This window comes from Marmota monax, unplaced genomic scaffold (assembly GCF_021218885.2).
Source record: "Marmota monax isolate L192 unplaced genomic scaffold, Marmota_monax_Labrador192_F-V1.1 WCK01_AAM20220418_F8-fsc00006, whole genome shotgun sequence".
NCBI classification, from domain to species: domain Eukaryota; kingdom Metazoa; phylum Chordata; class Mammalia; order Rodentia; family Sciuridae; genus Marmota; species Marmota monax.
Window position 1 is genome coordinate 15,558,608 of NW_026693712.1, and position 25,861 is coordinate 15,584,468.

General features: G+C 33.9%; 1 protein-coding gene and 1 pseudogene across 6 annotated transcripts in view; one reads left to right on the forward strand and one right to left on the reverse strand.

Moving 5' to 3' along the window:
* Nr3c1 (nuclear receptor subfamily 3 group C member 1) overlaps positions 1–25,861 on the forward strand; it is a 110,623-nt gene that overhangs the window by 39,388 nt on the left and 45,374 nt on the right. The window lies entirely within an intron of this gene.
* LOC124103797 (U2 spliceosomal RNA) lies at positions 20,857–21,030 on the reverse strand (annotated as a pseudogene).

Genomic DNA, 25,861 nt, shown 5'->3' on the forward strand with positions numbered 1-25,861 from the left:
TGAAGTGATTTGCTTTGCCGTTTGGACTTGGGAATTAAGTGAAAATGCTGCTGAACTTGAAAACAGTTGTATGAAATGATATTTAGAATACCATAAAAGATGTAGGTTTCCAGAGCCTACTGAAAAATCGGCTCAAGAAACACATACGGAAGAAACCAGAGAAGCCAAGTCCTACACAATAGTGCTTTTTGACTGTTTTATAGTAGCTAGTTTGGGGTGTTTTTGTGGGTTTTAGGAGTGTCTTCCTTTTTCCACAGAAGCTGTTCAAGGTATCTGTCATAACTGTGGTTGGTCAACTTTTTGCTACAGACGTACAGCTTAAAAACTACTTTAGATTCCTAAAGACCTTTTATGGTAGGATTTATTCAAAATGGTGATTTTATTCTAGGATTAAGTTGATACTGATGAGATAACCTAAGACATGTCACTCATTTTAACATTCACTGTTTATTGAGTAGATCTGTCTTGAACTTTTCAATGGCAGCTGCTATCAACAATGGCATGTAGCCTTCTTAGGAAGACAATTTACTTATGGAATACAAAGAGGATAAAGTTTACTCCAAGAGAAAGGGTTTGTTATTTCCTGATTGTTCCTGAACTGAACTGGCCATGGGGAGTGTGAAGAGGTTATCAGGGGACCAAACAAACGCTGATTTCTAGGGGCTGAGGAGGAATCACTAATTCGAATCACTGATTTTCTTGTTTCTTTCCCCTCCACACTTTGGGGATTGAACCCAGGGGTACTTTACCAAGTACATTTTACATCCCAAGTCCTTTTTATTTTTTTAATTTTGAGATAGGGTCTTGCTAAGTTGCTGAGGCTGAACTTGAACTTGTGATCCTCCTGCCTCAGGCTCCCAACTCACTAGGATTATAGGTGTACACCACTATGCCCATATCTATTTCTGTGCTGATCATCACAGTTCATTTCTTTCTATTTTCTATATTCCTTGGTATCCTATTGCATACTCTTCTCAGTCTTTATGCTAAGTATTCTTTAGTGACACTTAAATCAATTTCAGTTGAATTAAGTTCAAATCCATTTTAAGATAGATATTATAGCCATTAAAATTATATTTAAAATGTACTTAAAATAACTAGGGAATACTCACCCATTCCATTGATGAATATTCCAAAACATTATTTTATAATTGTCTAAAATAGAGATGACTTAAAAATATTTAGATTATGGACAGTGGACTAGAATGTTTTGGAATATTCAAAATAATACCTGCATAATTTTAATAAAACTTATAAACCTTTTTGTTGTTGTTATTGATCTCTTGAAAAGACACTATGACTGTGTCTGTAGGCATTCTTTCTCTGTGGCATGATTGGTAGGCAGGGAGTAAACAACTTACTGTAAATGGGCCTTATGCCAGCTGGCTTCAAGCAGCATCAAGCTTGTGACTTGCAGTCCAGATTAGAAAAATGCCTTTTAACTTGTTCATTTCCTCTTCTTTATAAAGTGTGAGAAAGGCACAACTGTATTAATTTATTAAATATCTTACAAGATATTTTAAGGCTTATGAGATATATTAGAAATCCCCTGGAAGTTATTAGAACTGATTCATTGGATCTCAATAACTCTAATATGATGAAAAGAAGTTTTAAAAAGAGTCTTAATAATTAAAAGGAATTTCACAAATTGGCTTGTCCCTCACCTTGTTTGATGTACGGGGATATTTGGGAGTTTCTCTGATCTATTTTTAATTTATTTAATTTATTGCCACTATTGGGGGACCAGGAGATGTTGAGTTACATGAAAAAAACTGAGGATTCTTTCATTAGACAAATTATCTTGGAAAGGAGGGGGGAAAATCTAACCTTTGTCTCCAGAAATGTATTATAGCCAAAGCATTTATTTGAAGATGATGGATGGTGAACCATTTACCTGCCTAAGCCAGTGGAGTATCAAACAGTGGCGACTACAGAATTCTGTACTATTACAATAATGAAAAACTAGTCAAGACCTAGTGGTTTTCTTAAATCTTGCCTTATATGGTTCTGCAACCCAGAAAATGCTGTGCTTAGAGCTATTTCATAGAATCACATTACTAACTGGAAGGTTTCTAAAGATGCAGATTTTTATTTAAAGGAATAAGAAGATCATACATAAAAGTTCACCTGTAAATTATATGAAGATTGGAATTTTATCCATATTAAAATTTACTTTAAAATTAACAAAAATTAAAATGTTTTAGTCAGCTTTTTCACTGCTGTGACTAAAACATGACAAGAACAATTTTAGAGGAGGAAATGTTTATTTGAGGGCTCATGATTTCAGAGGTCTCAGTTCATAGACAGTTGGCTCCATCTTCGGGGCTCATCATGGTGGAAGAGTATGGCAGAGGGAAGCAGTTCACAAGATGGTTAAGAAACAGAGACACTCTACTTGTCAGATTAAAAATATAAACCCAAAGGTAGAACCCCAGTGACCCACCTCCTCTAGCCATACCCTACCTGCCTTCAGTACCACTCAGTTAATCCTGTCAGGGGATTAATTTGCTGATTGGGGTAAGGTTCTCATAATTCAATCATTATACCTCAGAGCTTTTGGCTGACATGTTACATCCAAACCATAACAGAAGCCTGCCCCCACCCCCTTTTTTTAAACAAAAGAATGAAATTATTCTTCAGTGAATCTCATCTTGCATGCCCATAATTTAAATCTTGACTTTTGTGTTTAATTTTTTTAAATTGGCACTTTTTATAAAAGTCAGGTGTTTGAATTGTAGGCCTAGGCTTTGGCATGTAGATTGGGACCAAATAATGGAAGATTTTTATTATCTTGATAAAGGGTTTGAATTTTATTCTAAAGGCAGAAGAGAACCATTATATATTTGAGCCAAGAATTATTTGCTGTCTGCTATACCTTAGAAATATTACTTTGGCAGTTGTGTACAGGATAAACCAAAGCAATAATATGATATATTTGGGAAAGAGGAATTCGAGAAGAGAGACTACATAGAATGGTAATGCCAGGCACTCAAGGCCAAGGCCAGAGGGTCCAAAGTTGGAAGACAATCTGTAAAACTTAGCTAGACGCTGTTTCAAAATAGCCTGGTGGCAAAGCATTCCTGGGTTTAATCCCCAGTATTGCAAAAAAAAAAAAAAAAAAAAAAGAAAGAAAGAAAAAGAAATTTGTACAAAATTGCACTAGATTTAAAAGCAATTATTTGGATATCCGTTTTTCTCTGTCAGTAATGCAAAAACATTTGTGGGAAAATATTTACAAAATAGTAAGACCTATTCTCTATTTACGTAAAATTCTTAAATTGAGCCATTCAAATTTTTTTAAAAGAAAACGCAGTCAAAATTTTCATTAAAAGTATATGTATATAAAAATCTTTGTTAATGGGAGGAATAATTAAATGGATGGATACATGAACGTATGTGTGGGTGGACAGATGGAAGGAAGAAGAGAACCATTATAAATTTAAGGACAAGATCTGTACTTGAGTCAAATTCTTTTGGAGATCATTTTCTTTTAAACTTTTGAAGAAGACATAAATCTGAGATAAAATGTAAAAATCACCTAGAAGTCAAATATCTTCTATTAATAATTTAGTATTTTGATGTATATCTTCCTAGACATTTTTATTTTTCTACACTCATAAAATTTATAATGTATCTACAAAAGAATAGAATCATTCCACCTACAGGTTTTATGTAAGTATGTATGTATATATTTGTATATGTATTTATATTGTAGGGTATATCCAATTTTTTTTATTAGTTGCTCAAGACAATACAATGATCTTGACGTATCATACATTTGATTCAAATGGGGTATGAATTCTTATTTTTCCATGTGTACAGATTGCAGGATCACATTGGTTATACAGCCACGTTTATACATACAGCAATACTACTGTCTGTTGTATTCTGCTGCCCTTCCTATCCCCCCCTCCCATCACCTCTCTCTACCCAATCGACTGTGACACATTTCTTTCTTTTTTTTCTTCCCCCTCACACCATCATATATGTAATTTTGTGTAACAATGAGGGTCTCCTTTCATCTTCCGTGCAATTCCCCTTCTCCCTCCCATTCCCTCCCACCTCTTGTCCCTGTTCAGTGGTAATCATCTTCTCATGCTCTTCCTCCCTACTCTGTTTTTGAGTCACTCCCCTTACATCAAAGAAGATATTTGGCATTTGTTTTTTAGGGATTGGCTAACTTCACTTGGCATAATCTGCTCTAATGTCATCCATTTCCCTGCAAATGCCATGATTTTGTTAATGTTTAGTGCTGAGTAATATTCCATTGTGTATAAATGCCACATTTTTTTAATCCATTCATCTATTGAAGGGCATCTAGGTTGGTTCCACAGTATAGCTATTGTGAATTGTACTGCCATGAACATTGATGTAGCTGTGTCCCTGTAGTATGCTCTTCTTAGGTCTTTTGGGTATAGTCAGAGAAAGGGAATAGCTGGGTCAAATGGTGTTCCATTCCCAGCTTTCCAAGGAATCTCCATACTGCTTTCCAAATTGGCTGAACTTTAGGTCCAATGTTGTTTTTGCAAGTGCTTTACCACTAAGCTCTATCCCCTGCCCTCTTTATTTTGAGACAAGTTCTAAATTGCCTAGGCAGACCTAGTAACTTGTGATCCTGCTGATATACAAGGATTATAGATGTACACCACCATGTTCAGCCTACATCATATTTTTAATGGGTGCATATATTTCATCATATGAATATATAATTGATTTTCATTTTTCATGGTAATTATGTCCTAAAAAGTTTTCAGCAAATACTATATCAACAAGTACTAAACCAGTGTGTATAGAGGAAATAAAGCGCCTGATTGTAACATTTTTGTCAGTACATTTACTACCAATATGTAACTGTTTTTGTGTGTCTTTCTATTTAAAGATACCTTATTAAATATCTGTCATTAATTCATTAACACTGAATTTAAAGGAAGCACCTCTATAAATCATACCTGATCAAAGCTTCTCTAAGACTTACACTTTCTCCTTAAGGTACCTCGTAGCCTTCTTGTCCTTAAGGACACTGGACAACATTTCAGCACTGTGTATGGAGACTATCTTAAATAGCAAATCACCAACCAAGAGCACACATTGCAAAAAAATGTGGCACTGATTATATCATTATAAGGATGCTTGTTTACAGTATGAGAGCCCTGAAACAAGAAGGCAGTGGTGTTGCTTTGTTTGACCTCAGTTGGGAATGTGCATGTCAGTTCAGACTCCTCCCCCACAACGTGCTTATCTAGAGTAGCACTGCAAGTATTGATTTGGGGCTTAATAAATAAATTTAGCAAGTAGGCAAACTTACAAATATGAAATCCACAAATAATTAAAATCAGTTCTATAAATTTGGTAGTTATGTCTATTTCTAAAACCAATAATATAGCATCTTGTTATTTGCTGTTATATTTTACTGTTTCAGTGAGAATTTTTGTAGTCTTATTGGAAGTCACACTCAAATCTTATAATTGAGACTCTGAAATATGCTACCAGAAAGGTGAGTTGATGCTATGATACAAAATCAACTGATAATTTGCCATCAAAGTTATGGGCTGGAATGATAAAAAAAACTTCATAGAGGCCCAGAGATTTGAGATGGCTAGTGAAGAATAACTACCTATATTTTGAGGTAGACCAGAAATATACCAATGAACTGAAATTCAGAAGCTTCAGTGGGGGAAAGATTGAAAGCTGACACAGGTCCTTAAAGGAGTGAAAGCATATTCTAGAAAGGCACCCTGTACATTGATAGTGGAGCCATATTTTGCTAATGGAAGAAATTTTAATTTTATTCTCTACAAAATAAAGGTATTGGGTCTTGAGAGGTTATATAAAAGCTGTATTTTCACAACATTTTTTTTAACTTTGGTCTTTTTAGTTAATGCATGACAGTAGAATATATTTTCACTTACTTATATAGAGTATAACTTCCCATTTTTGTGGCTGTACATGAAGTGGAATTACACTGGTTGTGTATTCATATATGAACATAAGAATGTTATATTCACTTCATTCTACTGTCTTTTCCATTCCCATCCCTCCTCTCTTCCCCCCACTTACTCCTGTCCAATCTGGTGAACAACTCCCAGCCCCCACCACTGACTATTATGAGTCAGCATCTGAATATCAGAGAACATTTGGTCTTTGATTTTTTGGAATTGGCATATTTCACTTAGCACGATAGTCTCCAGTTCCATCCATTTACTAGCAAATGCCATAATTTCATTCTTCTTTATGTGAAAACAATATTCCATTGTGTATATATACCACATTTTCTTTATCATTCATCTGTTGAAGGGCACCTAGGTTGGCTATTTTGAAATAGCCACACATTTTTATTGGTTCTTTTTAGTTATACATAATAGTAGTATTCATTTTGACATAATTAGAAAATCGTGGAATATAATTTGTTCTCAGTCTCTAGTACTTCCCCTTTCCCTTCCCTCTTCCTTCCCCATTCCTTTTCCTCTACAGATCTCTATGCTATTTAACTAATTTTTAATGGATGGTGAGATTCACTGTACTATATTCATATGTATACATAGGAAATTAGGTCAGATTCATTCCACTGTCTTTCCTTATCCCATTCTTCCTCCCTTCCCCTTTGTCTACTCTACTGATCTTTCTTCTATTTTCTGCCCCCTTACCCCCAATTTGGATTAGCTTCATCATATCAGTGAAAACATTAGACTTGATTTTTTTCAAACTGGCTTATTCAATAAAGTTCTCCTTTATGGCTGAGTAATACTCTATTGTGTACATAGACCACATTTTCTTTATCCATTCATCTGATGAAGATTACCTAGGTTGGTTCCATAACTTAGCTATTGTGAATTGTACCAGCTATAAACACTGATGTTGTTGTATCACTGTAGTATATATGAGCAGCACATTTTTGATAGGATTATTATCTGCCTTCATCAGTGTCATTTCACACAAACATTTATCCCTTGACATTTAGTTTGGTATAAATGCCTTCAATAGGAATATGATTGAACATTCTTGATTAGGGGGAGGAGATGGCCTTTTTAGGCTCAAATTCTTAGGAAGCAAAAGATAACACCTAAAATAACTCTTGGCTCTCCATGTCTATGTATAGGAAAATCCAAAAAGTACCTGTCTACACACTTGAATATGCATTAGAAATGTCATGAAATTGAAATGGGATTTATAAATGAAAAAGACTTTTTACTCTTCCTTAGTGTGACACCCTCTTAAAAAGTTTTGGGGTCTCAAAGTAATGGCACTGGCTTAGTTGTAAATTTGCAGGTGCAGTTTTTTCCTCCTTTATTCACTCATCTCTTAAAAAGGGGGAATAGGTAATACTGGTTCAGGTTTTAGTTCTTACAAATTTTAGTAAGTGTAACTTGTAAAAATGTTACAGATTGTGTTTCTTTTGGAACATGAGAATATATTCAAATTTAGTTTCTACTTTTTAATTTGGCAAAACAATCCAAAAAAACTGTAATAAGATAATTGTAAAAAAAATTGTTATATTTTTGAGCATGTGGATATTTGACATTTTAAATACTGTTAACCTTTAAGCATTCATAAAAGAGAGGGGGCAAGGAGGAAACTGTTTGTTATAAAGAATCATGCTCTCTCTCTGAGGAGGGGTTTCCTTTATAGTGCTAATTATTAGAGCCTGTACTGGAAATCATAAAACACAGTGCACATATAAAGGCACACTCTTATTGCTGCGTTAGTAATATCAAAAATCAGTTTTGAATAGCCTTGTTACATTCACTGTTTCTGGCAAGCAATCTTGAATTTTCAAGGAATCTTATTTGATTTTCTGCTTATGAAGAAAATGTGTCACTCCTTATCCTAAACCAAGGAACTATTTGCTATGTTTTGTTTCTGAATCAGCTAATGTGTCATAAGAAATTTAAAAGTATAGCTGTGTTAAGTTTTTTAAGTCCTAATCATTCCAGTTTTGCTGTTATACTGTATTGACATCTTTTTAAGAATATTTTAGCCACAGCTGGGACTTGAAATTTGTTTCAGTGGTGGTCTTTTCCTTGCAAACCAGAGATCTTACAAAATTGGGAAATTTTAATTTGCTATTTTATAGTAACAGAAAAATTCAGTTTCTTACATATTCAGGCCTCTAGTGCTGTTGTTTAATTAATTTAATAATCATAGATAAAAACATCATAAACTAAACTGGGGATAAAGTGCTATTTTATTAAATAGCTGGGATAGAAACCCATTTTCCTCTTCTGTCCTGTCTCATCTTTTTTCTGGAGTCTACTCTATGCTTTGCCCTAGGAGAAGAGATATTACCAGAAGAGGGTCCCCAGGAATTCCCAGAGAAAAGGGAAACTAGACCTAGGACAAGTGATGCCCCAATATGTACAGGACAGAAATATAAATTGACACATATCAGTAGAAGCACAAATTTATTTAGGAAAGCATGGAATATACATTGAAGGGAGAATGTGGGCCATCTCAAGACTGAGAGACCTGTTTGGGGCGGGGTTCTTGGCTCCTCTTTTAAAAAGAAAACTTTGTAATCAGTGGGTAGGGGAAGGCAAGTAGAGATGAATGACATCAGTTTGGTCATCAAAAGACAGTTTATAGTGATCTGGTTGTTCTCAGGATTCTTAAGCTGATTATCTGAACAACAGGTAATGCTAGAAAGTCCCATAAACTATTAATCTATTTATTGGTGGGCTAATTAATAGTGTACAATATAATTTTCATAAATGGGTGAATTTATGATAACTTAAAGATTTATAGATTTCTCAGAAATTTGAGAGTGACAGGGTATTGGTGGGAGTATTGGATATTTTGGTCATAGCAACCCAAAAACTAACTAAAATAGTTACTACTATAATTCTCTATGTTGTTCATCCCGGGTTGTTTGCCTTCATGTATCTGAGTCAGAGCATCATGAATGCTAGAACTGAAAGAATCCTGACAAAACGTTTGATCAGGTCCAGCATCCTGCCTGCTGCCCACTGCAAGCTAAGTGGCTTTATGTGTAAGTCAGAGAAGTCATCTAAGAAAGCTCTATTGAGTTGATGATGGTCATCCAGTGAATTAATGATAGGAGGACATCTGGAATCCTGCTAGTTGTGCATTGCTGGGGATGGGGGAATGCTTTTAATTTAAATACTGTGCCATTCTAAATGTGAAAATGCAGTATTAACATCATGTTACTAAGATTGTTACCTTCTCTAGATGCCATCTTACATTTATACCTATGACTTACCAGATCATTTGGAACCTTCATTGGACTGCATTTTCTACTGTTCTTTAGGATATTATCAGTCCTCTTTTGTTGTCTTTAAATTTCCCCAAAAGAATTGTACTCTTTGTACCAGGAGACTTTTGTACATGCTATCTTCTCTTCCTCAACCCCCTCCCCCATTTGCTCTTCCATTTCTTAGCACTGATGCCATCTTCTCCAGGAAGACTTCCTTAACACCTCTACTTAAAGGTCCTTCCACATTCTCTCCCAAGACAGCAGAAATCACAATGTATACAACTATCCATTTAAAAACAAAATTTATCTTACTAGTTACAAGTCTGCCTTCCTAGTTGTAATTACATTCCTAAATACAGAGCACATTGCCTGACTCCTGGTTAAGAACTCAAAATCAGTTTTCCTTGCATTCTGACTCAGCACTCACTCAAGATTTTCTAATTTTATCATAAAATATCTCCTTCTGTTGGGTTCTGGGAACCTTTTCCCATACTGACATGAAAATTTTTCATGACCTTCCCAACTTGTCTTTGAAAGTTGACTTGTCAAATATATCTCCATGGTAAATGTTACCAATGTATCATCAACATGGAGAACAACAATATAGTGAACAAAAAAAAAAAAAAAGAATAGGAAGAAGAAGAAAACTCCTTAACTAAAAGTCTGAGAATCTAATTTTTCGTTCTTACAGAGTTACCACCTTGGTAGCCTTGGCCTGCCTTCCTCCTAAACCTGTTTCCTTATCTTTAAAATGGGGATATTAATAGAACCCATTTTCAGAGATGTTGCTAAATGTTACTTTGCCTACCAAATAGCAAGTGAGAGAGTCATTTCACTATAGCGTTATCAAAAAATGAACAGATAAGTTTCCAAAGTCCCCCTCACCTCACCCCCGTCTGAAACTCTCTCATGTCACTTTTTTGTTATTTATACTGCTTTAACTATGGCTGTCCTGGATTTCTGTTAAAGGTCTGAGAAACCAATTTATCATTTTGAACGTGGCATCAGTAAAATAGCTGATGACCTAACAATTGCATCATCCTGGACAAACATCAAATGGATATGAGCCAGGACATGATGTGATGAAATATATTCATTCTCCGGTCTTCTCTATTTCTTCCTATAAAAACTCTATTGATGTCAAGCTCATAGCACTAACATTTCAGTTCAATTCATAATAAAAATTGCGAGTATTTGCATATGTTATCTGTTGCAAATGAAATAATTCTATATTCTGCCAAAATTTATTTGAAATGTCTTTTCTTTCCCAGGGATTCTACTTTAATAATCAAAACATAATACTTGTCTAAGAATATTTTAAGAACTTCAGCTTTCTGAATGCAAAAATAAATAAATAAATAACTGAACATCTAGAAGACTTGTGTTTGAAAGGGATACTACAGTTGGATTAGTTGTGAGCCATGTATACAGATGTCTCTGAAAAGACCAGTTTGGTGAAAATATATATATATATGTATTTTTTTGTTGTTTTGTCATTTTTTTATTGGCATTCTAGTTGCTGAGTGATGAATTTTGTTTTCAACTTTTCTTCCCCAAATCACTATTGTTTCAATGACTACGTAAGTACAGCATCTCCTTTTGCTATAAGCCATTTACTATCAATATTAAAAAGCTCTTAGCTGGGCATGATGATACATATCCTTACTCCCAGTTGCTAGGGAGACTGAGGCAGGAGAACTGCAAATTTCAGGCCAGCTTGGGCAACTTAGCAAGATCCTGCCTCAAAATTACATTAAAAAGGGGCTGGTGATGTAGCTGTGTGGTAAAGTGCTTATCTGGAATGTGCTAGGCCCTGAGTTCAAACCCTGATACCCTCTCCCCAGACACATACACAAACTACTCAAATGAGGACCTCATAAATTAAAAAATGCCTCTGATTCTGATTTAACAGATTCAGCCAAGTCTTTGGCAAAAGGAAATTTCCTTTGTTTTTCTTTAACATTCCTTTATCCTATTATTCATTCTTAATTTGGCACTGCGACTTAAATATGTTAATACTTTAGGCTTCTGACTAAATCAAGTACTATAAGATACAGTCATTCTGAAACTACAGCCATTAATCAAACATCTGAAAGGAGAGTTGTGTTATGCCCACAGACTGAAGAACTGATTCAGATTTATTGGCTGAGCTGCCTTCATTATTTGTACTTAATTCCTAGTACTCAAAAAACATTTAGTAAATGAATGAATACATTTTTTAAAATTAGTGTCATGTTTCAACAGATAAATAGCCCTCCCTTCAAAAGAAGGTAGGCCCAAGGTTTAAGCTCTTTGCATTTTCATATGTACTTTATAAGTAATTCTAAACATACACATAAAGCCTGCTGGGATTATGACTGATATTTTCTTGAATTTATAGGTTGATAGGGGGATAAGAGAAAACTATATGAGCCTTCCAATCTAGGAACATTGTATATCCCTCCATTTAGTTAGATTTCTTTAAGTTTCCTTCAGCAATGTTTACACTATTTTTTTTCTTTAGAGCTCCTGCAAGTCTTTTTTTAAAAAACTGTGTATGTGTTTTCCTACAATTATAAATGTTTACTTATTTTAAATTTCATTTTCTAATAGTTTGTTGCAACAGAAACAGAGTTGAATTATATATCTGTATCCTTACAGGATAAAAAGAAAAATAGCTTCTAGTTTTGAAGCAGAGATCAAAATAGACAGAAGACTCCATCTTGGAAGAAAAAGAAAATATGTAGAGAGAAGGAAATTTCCTCCAGACCTATTTATGTTCTCAGAGATACGAAAATACCACTTTTATCCCATAAGAATGAAGTTGTTTTTTTTTTAAACTAAAGAAATTAATCAAAACTGAAAATAAAAACTGGACTCTTGGAAAGTAAAGGGAACTATAGCATAAACAAAAAGCTTAAAAAGAGTGAGAGACAATGAGAGACAATGTCTCAGAAATAAGAACAAAGAGACGGAAAATGGGACAGAGGGGGGGAAAAAAGAGAAAGAGGGAAAAATCTAGGTAGTTCAAGAAAGAGAAAATGCACCCAACAAATGGAACAGACACCATCAAAATTGGAATAAGGGAGATAATGTAGGGACTTATCTGCATTTCCTATTTTTAATTTTTTATAATTTTGCTATGAAACAATGCATACATACATTATACTAAACAAAACACATGTATGTACAATTTAATGAATAACTATAAAGCTAGCTAACTATCAAACAGTGCAAGAAAGAGAACACTGCCAGAACCTTGAAGGCCTCTAGCATGATTTTTACAGGGTTACAATCACATTTTACCTCCTCCTCCCCAGAAATAACCATTATATTAACAAATGATAATTATTTTCTTGCTTCTTACTACATATATATATATATATATATATATATATATATATATATATATATATATTCTTTAATCAAAATAGCTTATTATGTTTGAGTTTCATGAATATATTTGTATGAACTTATATTCACAGAATATGTACTATTCATCCATGTTATATGTAGCCTGTTCATTTCTTTATAGAATTATGTCCTCAGAGATAAGAAGATACATGGATTCTTACCTATTTCACCATTACAATCATTTGACTAGCTTCCAATTTGGTTTACTATGAACAATGCTACTACCAACTTTCTTATACATTTTACTATGTATGGAAATTAATTTCTTTATAAGTATAATGGTTTAGTAGTGGAACTGCTGAATCATAGAATATTCCCTGTCTTTGACTTGACTGGATAATGCCAAACTGTCTTCCCAAATAATGGTGCCCTTAAACTCAGACACTTCTTATTGTCAAATATTTAATTTTTGCCAGTCTGGTAAGTGTCTAAAGAAATTTCATTGTGCATTTACTGCATTTCCTTGATGACTAATGAGTTTGAATAATTTTTCATGTTTATTAGCTACTTGGAGTTCCTATTTTGCAAAGTCTTTGTATACAGGTTCTTTCCCATGTATTTTTATAGTGGGTTTTATCCTTTCAATTGAAACTCAGGTTTGCCTAAATATGTAAATATTTTCAAACACAAGTACCTGGGTGCTTTCTTTAAACTAAGCTTAACTTTTTTATCATTTCATTGACTCACTGGTGCTTTTAAAAAGGAAATCTTTAAAACATACATTTTATATAACATTTTAGTTTATAGCAAATGGATTGTCACCCATTGTCTTCCATTTCTTTAAAAAAAATTGTACATTTTCTTCCATACTAACTTTGCTTTTCCTCTTAGAAACTCAAAAGACCCCAGAAACCCCACAGTCCTTGACCATCTGTTTTTTTTACCCTATAAACCACTGTTGGTATTTTCTCTCATTGTTAAAGTCATAAACTTCTAAGATTAAAAACAAATGCTATTCTTTGATTTTACAGGGTTCTGGAAAGAGCTAAACTAAATGCATGTATTAAATATAACATATTTAGCCAAAACCATATTCAGCTAGTCGTTTGATTATCAGTTTCCATAAACTTCAAACAGTAATGTGGCTAAAAGTAGTAGCATGTGTGCACTACTAAGAGGTATACACATCATACATTATACTATTGGTCTGAAATATTTTAAAAATCTGATTTAAAACTAGGGTTTTATAGATGTAGCCTCAGAGAATTAAGTGTTGAAATGCTTAATAACAGAAACTTTTTTATTACAAGAGAGATAAACATCCCAAAAGAGAAATGGGCATTTTTTAAATCAATTTACAGTTCACCTGATTTGTTTTGTTAGAAGCAAATGTGGCATAATGCACTTACTTGGCCGACTTCCCTGGAACAGGTAGGATGGTACATATAAAAAACCTTTGAACTGTCCCATTGGCTTTCCTTGCCTTTCTAGAAATTTAACTTAAGGAAATAACCAAACATGTTCACAAATGTGTCTTCAGTGGTACTTGAAATAGTGAAAAAAAATGACTAGTAATGGGAGTAAGTTTATAGCCACATTCTTTTCAATCATTGAAGAATCGTGTAATGAAAGATTATCTATTAACATAGGAAGTTTTCTCAAAACCTTAAGTAAACAAATGAGCAGTGCTTCACATGTAAAGAGTGAGGTACAAAGCAGTCATCTATTGTGTTATCCCTAAAATAAATATATGCAAAATTTTTGAAAGATGAAGGCTATATATGGAAATGTTTGCTGGTTTTCTCAGAACTGGGGTAGTTTTATTTTCTGATTCAATTTTTTGGTGTTTTCTAAATTTCCTATTAATAATTTGTATAATTTAAAAATGTATTTGGCTTGATTTGGCAAGTTATTTTTATTATATCTACTTGTATTTCTAAATACTTTTAACTCATTTAGTATTTCTAAATAAGTTTAAAGTAATAATCTTGTGGTAGATTATGGATCAGATGTAAGTAAATGAGCCAGAACAAAGTATTTTGAGTTTTAGGATATGGTAATGAGTTTTCCTCAGTGTGAAGATTATAGCTGAATGAAGTTTATTCAGTTTTTGAGTGAAAAATGGGGCAAGCATACAGTTGGAATTCCCTTGACATTACCACTCTACTGAATATGAAGCTATTTGTTGATGCTAGAAAGAGTAGCAAAATGTCTGTTATCTAAGGTAGGATCCTGTAGCTCAAAAATATAGTCAACCAATCATTTCAGTTGCCCACTATTACTGTGTAAGTTTACTTAAGTCACTGTTTCTCATCCTTTTCAGGTTGAGGGTTTATGGTGCATTTCAGAAATAATAACAACTTTTCCTTTATATTATTTTGTATTCTTTGGGGCACTGTGAGAAAATTTGAAAATTTTAAGCTCACATGTTTCTCAGATACTATTCATGCTTTAATCTTCTTTTGGAGTGCCTAAGAGAAAATTTTCCTAACCACCTGCATTGTAATTTTAAGATTTCCTTCTTTCTATTGCTCTTTCTACTCTTTAATTATTACAGCTCAGATGTTAGGATCCAGGGTTTATGGTTCTTACAGAAAGTGATGGATAAGTAAAAGACAAAGTAAACACTCAAGCTGTCATAATAATCAATATAGCTACGCCCATGCACTAATGTCCATATATCAAGTAACATTCCATATTGTGATGTTTTAATGTTCTGAACACTTGTCAGCTTTCAGTATTAAAGATAATGTAGAGAATCACTTACCAACGATGAAACAGTCTAGAGTTGCCAGCTGTTTATACTACAAATTAATGACTTGTCTTTAAAATATCAAATTTTGTGATTCATGTTTTGGCAGGTGGTAGTAAAACTATGGATGTAATTCTTAGTTGTATTTAATTATTTGAATTTTGAAGCATTTTGAGGTGATGATTTTGTTAAGTAACAAAATTTAAATTTTGCCAAAGTAATTTTTTAACTTAAGTTGGAGCTGTTGGGAGTGTCCAGTCAGCAGTGTGGTCATCGGCAGGTTGTTTCATGAATGCACAACTACCTGCTTACATAAGAAAGTTTGAAAACACTTTTGGAAAAAACTTTCTAATGGCTAGCATTCACAGTCTACTCTTTTTTTAGGAATGGATTTATTTGATTTAATTAAAGGTGATTTTTTTTTTATCCTTTATTGAAGATAAAAACTTGGACAGAGCTTTTAAAACAAATTTGTTTTAAGAGAAAATCTATACATTTTCATTATTTTAGAAAAAAATTTTTAACCTTTTCTTTGATATGTGGTCTCATTATTTGGTTATAAAATGTTTATCAGTTTCAAAGCTTCCAGATTGTATGTTTCCAATCCTGTACTAGTCACTATTTATTCTTTCTTCAAAAAATGCTGCCTGTGCCCTTGTAATTTTTATACTCTGAAAGGTATGTTATAAAACAAAAATCACATAATCACTTGCTTTAAAGTTTCTTTTCCATTCACATATGATTTCTAAAATGTTAGCAAACAACAATTTTGGAAGAAACACAAGTTACTTTTCTAGTGAATGGTCCAAAATGAACCATAGCAATTTGGACTTATTTGGATTCAGAAACACAAAACTTACTTTCTGTTGCTAAATTTGCACAAGTGAAACTACATGGTAGTTTATATTGCTTATTACTGTTTATAATTTAGTTATTAAAAATGTATGTGGACAAATATATGTAAATCAGAATTCATGTGAAATATGTAATGCCTTATAGTACATTGTTTTTTCAGTCTGTTTTGATTACTGTGTGATATACCAAGTCTTTACCAGATTGCAGGAAAATTCTTTGAGAACACACACACTTTTTTTTTTAATGTAGGGTAACTGAATGGTAAGTATTGTTGAAATGTGTCAATTTGTTACCCATGATCCTATATTAGGTATCATTTGACCTTAGTTTCTGTCAGATAAAGGATTTCTAATATCTTATAATTGTTATAATTCTAATATTGCTGTATTTTAACCTACCATACAGTAGTTAGAAAGCCAAAAGTTTGTTAATTAAAACTTTGCCTCTTTAATAATACATTCATATTGGGTCCTGGGACTAGTTTTCTAATTGCTGAGTCTTAGTTTCTGCATCTGTCAAATGGGATTGATGGCATCTACTTTCAGAACAGTAATGGGGATTATAGAATATGTCTACCAAGCACCTAATACAGAGACATGTGAAATAAATGGTATAAATGATTATACAGTCAAGTTGAATATAGAAATTATGGTACTTAGTGCCCTTTAAATTGAATAACTAGAAATGTTTTGGCTTTATCAATCCATTCAACATTAGTTGGTATGTTAATTTATCTCATAATTTTTTTATTTGATAGTTATAAATCTTATAATGTAGCTAGACACCTCCCTTCTATTTGAGGCCTTAACTGTTAAGCAATTTCCAAAATAGTGCAGAAATACTATCCATATTATATATGCCCAACTATAGGTACTTTAGTAACAATGCATAAAAATTAAATGCATCCCCCAAAATTCTAGGGACTAATACATTTGGTCAAACATGTAGTGTACTTCAAAGCTCCTCTAAGAGCAGAGATGGTATGTTATGAATATACAAAATGTCCCTATTTCCACCTTAATACTTTTGATATATGGTCTCTACTTAATTTAGTATTTTAATAACTTTTAAAGCAATTTTAAATGCCAATATGTTAAGCTAGAATTTAAGTTGACATAATAAGGATTTAAAAATAGAAATAATCTTAGATAATTTTGTATCTATTAATTATTGATCATTTCTATTCCATTGTGATATAAAATATAGTCAGAAAAAGGAAAAGCAGAAATTAGTTTTGATAAGTTTAACTTTGCCTTAAGACTCCTGATGACCATCCTAATCTTTTAAAAACTTCATCAAGCTTTTAATGGCTAATATCCTGCAGGCTCCTTTTCAATCTAATAGTGACCATTGCTAATGTTTTCGCTGTTGATTAAATATTTTAAATTATTTCCTTAAATTGTTTCAGTGAACATTTAGGAGGCTCTTTTCTCCTTTTATACTAATGTAAATATGAATATAGACAGACTACTCTTCTGCATTTCCTTTTGTTCTTATAAACATCTTTATGAAACTCAGGAACTGGACTAATTGTGTAATATGAGATACACATTATTAGTTTGTGGCACATTTAAAAATTTAGTCAAATGCAGACTGTTTCACAATTTTAAGGCAACTAATTGTTTTTACTTATTTGATCTGCTCTGACAACCCTTACTTAGGCAAAGCTTTAACAAATCATGATTGGAAATAGGGACAGGAAACTTGTTACTACTTTGCTTTGTCAATGAGATATCAACCTTCAGCCCACCAAATAGAAGACATTGTTTCTCAACTTGAAGACCTGGATATACCTCAGCTTCTCAGTTCTGACACTTTGTATCAAACAGAGGAAGTAGAAAAAGGTTAAGAATGTTGATTTTGGCATCAGAAAGTCTGAATCCTGATTTCACTAATTACACCACCTTAGGCATGTCAACTTTTTTAAATTTATTGAAATAGTGCCCACATCACTGGACTATGGAGAGGATTGAATGGGATGATCATATAAAGAATGAGCTCATATAGAAGTGCCTAGTAGTGGCAAGGTAACACTATATTCTGGATATAATCTTTTATTTGTTCCTTTGGGGGGGATTTAACTTTATATAAACACTTAGCACATTAGCTGCTTTACATTGTTTTGATGAAGATATCGTGTATCAATACTCTAAATAAAATAATCATAACATATACTGAACCCTATAGAAGACAGTGGTGGTATGAAGAGGCCCAAGAAATGGGTCCTACCTAAAAGGAGTTAACTGGAAGAAACAGAATACTTCATACATCTAAAGGTCATATAAGATCACTGGTGTAAAGTGTGCTACATGGCAATATTTGAGAGAATCGAGAAGCTTATATAAATCAAATACCATGGTAGACAGTTCAGGCTAAGGGAACATATTTAGTAAAAGCTCCCAGGAAATACATTAAACATAGTATGCACTTTGTATATATTTGTAGAATACAGGATCCCTGAAATGATAAACAAATGGTTTGTAGAAAGACATACAAATGGAGAAAGCAAGATGAACCAGATTGTGAACAGTATTGTACTATGTACAGTGAAGAAGTCTCTGAGGTTTTTAATCATGATGGGGAAAGCATTTAGCATGTGGAGTGGAATGTGAAGAGAACAAATTGAGGCTAGGAAATCTTCCTAGGAAATAGTATGAACTATTGCAGTGGTTAGACAAAGGAGCAAGGGAAGACATGCATTAAGAGGTGGCAATCAGAGTAGACAGGAAGGAAATGTATATGACAGTGTTATATAGGAGAAATATGTAGAGTGTGGGAGTGTTGGAATTGGCACAATCTCTGCGTTTTTAAGCCTGGGTTACTAAGCATAGGAAATAAACTTCAAATCTTTCTTCAAGATTAAAAACAAGTTACTGCCATACTTCAGATAGAAATGAGTAGCATTTCAGGGATATGTGGTATATAGAGATGTAAGAAGACAATAAGCATTGTCTCCAACATGTTTTTGCCTTCTTTGAGGATGTCACATTTCTCGATCGGTATGTGCCAAACCATATATTATTCTTGTATATTTTTAAGAGTGAAGAAGCACCAAATGGAAACAAAAGTAGGTCTTCCTTCATTCTAGAAATAACCATATAAAACGCATGAAAAAGTTTTTCTACTCATTGCTCTTGCCACACTATTTGCAACTTCAGTGTTCTTCCTTAAACTTCATGCTTCCTAATGCAGGCTGAGTAAACAGAACTGAGAACACACATCCTCAGGAGAGTGCGCTTGAGGTCTTGAGATTTATATTTTCCTCCATCTTTGGCACTCAGTTAGAAGAGTGAAGGATTGACACAGCTGTTAGGAACTAAGTTACCTAGCATAATGACCAAAGTAAGGAGTTCTTCTTCTTCTATTGACAAATGAAACACATTAGACTTTAGGAAGCATTGATAAGGTGACCATATTCCCTCACATAAATAGATAGAACAAATGAGCCCTTCACAGTGTATCCTTCCCCACTTTTTCACCCCTAAATCCAACTTTAAATATATGGCCAGCTAATTTGGAGTTTATTGAAACTAAGTCCAGACATAAGTGACAAACCACTGGTGTCTTAGAGGTCTGAAAAAATGCATCTCACCCTTTACTCATCCGTTACTGAAAATTCTTTTGGTCTATTACTGAACAGGCTTTGTTGCTGTAACTCCCTGCTTAAGATAAGTGAGTATAAATAATGAATAGAGCCAGGTTCATACCTGTAATCCCAGTGGTTCAGGAGACTGAGGCAGGAGGATTGCAAGTTCAAAGCCAGCCTCAGCAAAAGCAAGGCTGCTAAGCAACTCGGTGAGACTCTGTCTCTAAATAAAATACAAAATAGGGCTGATGATGTGGTTCAGTGGTTGAGTGCAGGTAAGTTCAATCCCAGGTACCCAAATAAATAAATAAAATATAGGATAATTTGGAGAAATTGTCTTAATCTGTACCTAAAATTGAAACCTCTTTCAGTAAAACGCAAACCAAACAGAATAATCGGTTTTTCTTTGGTCTGCTGAATTAAGTTAAAATGTATTCTGCTCAAATCACATAACAGAAATATTGTGAAAGTCTTCCCATTTTTGTATTTTATTTTAAAACTATTTCACAGCTTATTTTCAAACAAATCAGTAAACCTTTGGCTAAAGCAAAGATAAATGGGAAGTCAGAAATTACAGTCACCCTGGTGTGTGCAACTAAGTATTTACATTTTTCCTAATGAACGCAGATAAGAAAAGTGCAGGTGACTTTAATATGTAAAAGCCACCTTTTAGTGCTAGCCCTAAAGGGAAAAATAAAATTAGTGATTCAAGCTAATCCTATCATTGATAACTAGGCCTGGATAGTTCCTAGCCTCGGCTGTGTTTTGAATCTCTCTTTGTCTTTTTAGACTTGTCTTCAATCAAAGACTATTTAGGGCTGCTTCAATAGAGCAGTTGTTCTATTTTTAAAGTGTTTAGAAGGTTCAGAAATGTTTTTGGTCCTCTTTATTTTCCACTGTATGTTGCATAAGGTTTATGCAAAGGTTTCTCAATCTCGACACTACTGACATTTAATACTGGATAATTCTTTGGGGGGTATCCTGTTCATGTAGGATATTCAGTAGCACCCCTGGTCTTTTATCACTAGAAGTCAGAAGCATTTCCCCAGTTGCGGCAACCAAAAGTGTCTCCAGATATTGCCAGGTATCCCCTGGGAAGCAAAACTGCTCCCTGTTGAGCCTATTTGGTTGAAAACTGACAAACCAGTGAGAATATACCTATTCCATTTGTAGTTGTTAAAAATTAATCTAGTTACAGCAGCTGTGTTTCTAAGATTTTTCCCATGTTACTAAGATTTTTCCCATGTTAATGCTTGCTTTCTACACTTGATCTTAGCCAAAAGGCCGAGAAGCGATAATGCTTGCTTTCTAAGATAATATCCTTTTTGCTTTTTTTTTTTTTCAATTGGACTGCTTGCATGCATTGAAAAGTTGATTAAACTTTCTTAAATTGAAGGCTAAGCCAGCCACACTGTTTAAGTTTACAAAAGTTTAGCATATGTCCCTTTTTCTGTGAAGAAACACCTCAAAATTTAATAAGCAATGATGTATCCTTTTGCTAGGTACATTAACATCACCATTTAGAAATGGGGCAATTGAGAATTTAGAAACATTACAACATCACCAAGCTACTACACTGCAGTTACGTTATGAATTCTAGTGTCTGTCTGATTTAGAGTCCTCAATCCAAATTCTCCATAACAGCAATTTGGTTTGCTGAATTAAGTTAAAATGTATTCTGCTCAAATCACATAAGAGAAATATTGTCAAAGTCTGTGGACCCCAAGAGTCCCCAACACCTTTTCAGACTATTTTTGTGGTAATATATAGTTTATTTGCCCTTTCACAGATTTGATATTTGCACTGATGGTACAAAAACAGAGGAGTAAAGCTGCTGGTGGCGTAGTGTTATAGTACTTTTTGTATCTATTGCCATGAACTCACAGTTAAAACCAAAAATAAATCCCACTTAATTCTGTGAGGAAGTAAAATATTATTAATTCTATTAAATCTCACCACATGCATGCATGTGTCTTTTAATATCTATAAGACAAAAATGGAAAGATGCATGAAACACTAATGCTGCATCTAGCATTTGATGGTTGTCTCAAAGAAAACAATGTAGGATTATTTAAGTTGCACAGGCCACTTTCTGTCATCGAATATTATGAGAGATAAGTTATGGTTTTATATAATCAATGGTGTTGATATTTAGAAGCTCTGCAAAACTCAATAAATTACTGTTTTCCAAATTACTAATACCTGATACATGTTGAACATCCCTAAATCCAAAAAATCTTGAATCTGAATGCTCCAAAATCCAAAGCTTTTTTAAGCACTGACATGACATTAAAAAATCTTTCAGACTTTGGAATTAGGGATGCTCACCCAATAAAATGTATGCAAACACTCCAAAATCCAAAAGGTCCAATATTTGAAACTCTGTTGTTCACAAGTATTTCGGATAATGCAACAAGAGTTACCATTACTAAAAAATTCCTTGAGATGGCTTCAGATTCCACTTTTAAATATTAACTATTACAAACCTGCATTGCTGAGTCTTGGTATAGTATCAAAAAAGAATATCTATAATTACCTGAACTTAAGCTTCTGGATGACCATCCACTCTTCCTGGGCTCACAGAGAAGGCCTATAGCACTTCTCTTTCCTTGGCATCTTCTAGCATGGAAGTGGGGAGGGACTGGGGGGAAAGAAAGAGTATCCCTAGGGTTATTAGTATAGAGACCTACTTGGTGTTTGACAGTCACCAAGTATACACCAGTGCTTTATATGACTAATATTTCATAGTCCACACAACCCCTGCCCCCAAGTGGTACTAATAAGGGAACAGACTCAAAAAAGGCTTAATCAGCTAGCCCTTGTCACACAGCTAGTAGAGCACTGAAGTTGGGATTTGAACCCAGTTTTGTCTATAAGGCTGATTGCCTTCCTAGTAGTTCCATGGCACAGTTGAAAAATAACTCTGCTACTCCTTCCTAGATTAAAGTTTCAAAGTTCACTATCATTTCAAGAATGCATTTTCATGTATCATATGGCTTCTGTACCTTAACAGTGCCTGACATTCAGGCATCAGGAACTGTCTGCTAAATGAATGGGTATAATTTATTTGTACATTTGATGTGCTTCTTATGGTGTATGATTAACTTTCATAATCTATCTATGACTGTTTCACCCATGGTCCACTTTACATCAATTACTTTTCTTGCAAAAAAAAAAAAAACAGGAAAAAAACATGTATTTTCTGTCTCTCTTAATTTTAACATAAATTCAGTAACCTAACACATGATTTGCCTTTCTGACTGGGAATCAACAGATATTTTTTCCTACAGCTTTTCACTTAAAAAGAAAGCACCCAGGGTATAGTCAGTTCAAAATGGAACCTCTCAGTATCTTCAAAAAGTGTGGAAGAGCTGTAAGCACACACCAAGCAATCAATAACTATTATAGATGATGATGCCCTTAAGACCAGGACATTTTAGCTTTCCCATTCAAAAGGTGTGAAATATTCACTGTTACTATGGTACGTATAATTTCTTTCTTCTGTGGCATCTTATTAAAAGACAACAATTCCATATGGTTTTCCCTAGAGTACTAGTCATTTTGTTGTACCCTAGGCCTTTTAGCAATATCATAGCAAATAACATTTGCAACTGAATATCATTTTGTACTCATCCATTTCTTCCAATGGTGTTCAGTATAGGCCATCATAGTCCTCATATTTGTGTGACAAAAACTAATTTTTCCATTGATGATTGTGGTACAGTTGGCAGCTTTCCATGTATTCAATTCTTATCTGATTTAGCCCAGAATGACTGCCTGAAGAAGCTAAAAGCATGAGTGTGGTTCCAGATTATTAGCTACTATAAGAAAGTCCACTTCTTCAGTTAGTTTTAATTTTCCCTTCTGATAGCTGTAGCTCAGTTGAGAGGTCTATCCCTGTTTTACGTATCTTCTAATTTATGTGATAATTATTTGTGGAATACTGTCCTAGGTTTTAGACTTTGTAATACTTACCTTTCACTTACACAGTGCTTTTATTTGTAAAATTGTTGCACTGAAAGAGAAGAATGAACCATATATTAATTGCCAGCTTGATGTAGAAACTATGTTCTAGACTTTCTATATGTTGTTTTACAATGCACAGATGATGTCTTCACCAGTTTACTGATGAGGAAACTGAGGCTCAAAGTAGTAAAGTCACACAAGCTATGTTGTAGTATAACTAGGATCTGAAACATGTCAGTTTAATTACAAATGAGCAAACACCTGCCATTGCCTGCATGATCTCTTTAAAAAAAATTTTTTTGGTTATAGATAGACACATCACTTTCATTTATTTTTATGCAGTGCTGAGGATCGAACCTAGTGCCTCACATGGGCTAGGCAAGCACTCCACCACTGAGCCACAACCCCAGCCCTGTTTGACTTCTTCTAGAGACTGTGACATTCTTTTCACAGGGTCACTCAAAGGATAAATGAGATTGTATTTATGGAAGTGTTCTAAAACTACAAAGTACTACCAAACACTATTTAAAATTGAAACATACACATATATGTGTGTGTACATGTGCTTAACTTGGTGCAGAAAACGTTACAGAATTAACCTTTCATATCTTTAAAACTTTAAACAATGCACTTACTTTCCATAAGCTAAATATACAAGCAAATGGTTGGTCCCTAAAAATAGATGTCAGGTGATAGAAATTGGCTGGGCAGTAATAACAGCATCTTTAGAACAGAAGCCAGGGAAGTTTTTGCTTCCCCAACACATTGCTGCTCTAGTTCACTCACTCCAGGACCTTCCTACTTCTCTGTAAAACTCTGGCCCAGAGCAACTCCATTAGTCACAAGTTTCCATTAATCTGGGTAGCTTGTGCCAGACCTACAGCAGAGTCACTTCAGGTTATTCTCTTCTATCACAAACTTCCTTTTTAAAATTGGTTCTTTTTAGTCATATATGACAATAGAATCCATTTTAATATAATTTAAAAAGCATGGAATGGATCTTGTTCTAATTCAGTCCCCAGTACCACCCCTAGTCCTGTCACTTGTTCCTTTCCCTTTATTCTAACTATGGGTAACTGGCAGAAAGATCAATATTTTTTAATTAATTTATTATAGATGTACATGATGGTGAGATTCACTGTGATTTATTCATATATGTACATAGGAATGTTATGTCAAATTTATTCCACTGTCCTTCCTTATCCCTACCTTCTCCCTTCCCTTCATTCACCTTTGTCTCTTCCACTAATCTTCTCTTTTTATTTTTATCTCTTCCACTTTTTGTGGGTTAGCTTTCACATATTAGAGAAAACATTTGACCTTTGGCTTTGGGGGACTGGCTTATTTCACTTAGCATAATAGTCTCTTCTCCAGATCCATCCACTTAACCAGCAAATGTCATAAAGTCACTCTTATTTATGGCTGAGCAATACTCCATTGTGTACAGATACCACATTTTCTTTACCCATTCATCTGCTGAAGGGAACCTAGGTTGGCTCCTTAGCTTAGCTGTTGTGAATTGTACAGCTATAAATATTGATGTGGCTCCATTACTGTAGTAATATACCGACTAGGGGGAAAACTGGATCAAATAATGGTTCTATTCCTAGTTTTTGTTTGTTTGCTTGTTTTAAGGAATCTAAATACTGCTTTCCAGAGTGATTATACCAAATTGTAGTCCCACCAACAATGTATGAATGTGCCCTTTTCCCTTCAATATGTAGTCAGGTTCACTCATTCAAATCTAGCAAGGAATCAATACCTTGTGATAAGGAAGCATGCAAGAATTCTTCTTGACAATGTTCAGAGAACAATGTGAAACCCTGGGGCCTATTCCCAGAATTGGGGTGGTAGGAATGCTGTCCAACTGAAAAAGCCTCTTAGATAAGCAGACAGTTGACAGAATACAGGAAGTTTGAGGACCGAATTTAGAGAAAGCTTGAGTTCAATGACTCAATTACTCAATATTTTAACACAAATGATTGGTCACTTCATAATTATTACTGTTTACCTGATAAATATAATTTTAACCAGGTTGATAGCTGAAAACAAGCCCTTAATAGTATGCTCTCTGAATTACTTAAAGCATCCCTGTATTTGTAATTTAGTTCTGTTATTGGCTGAATTAAACAAACACATGAATTTTTAAAGAATGAAAAAG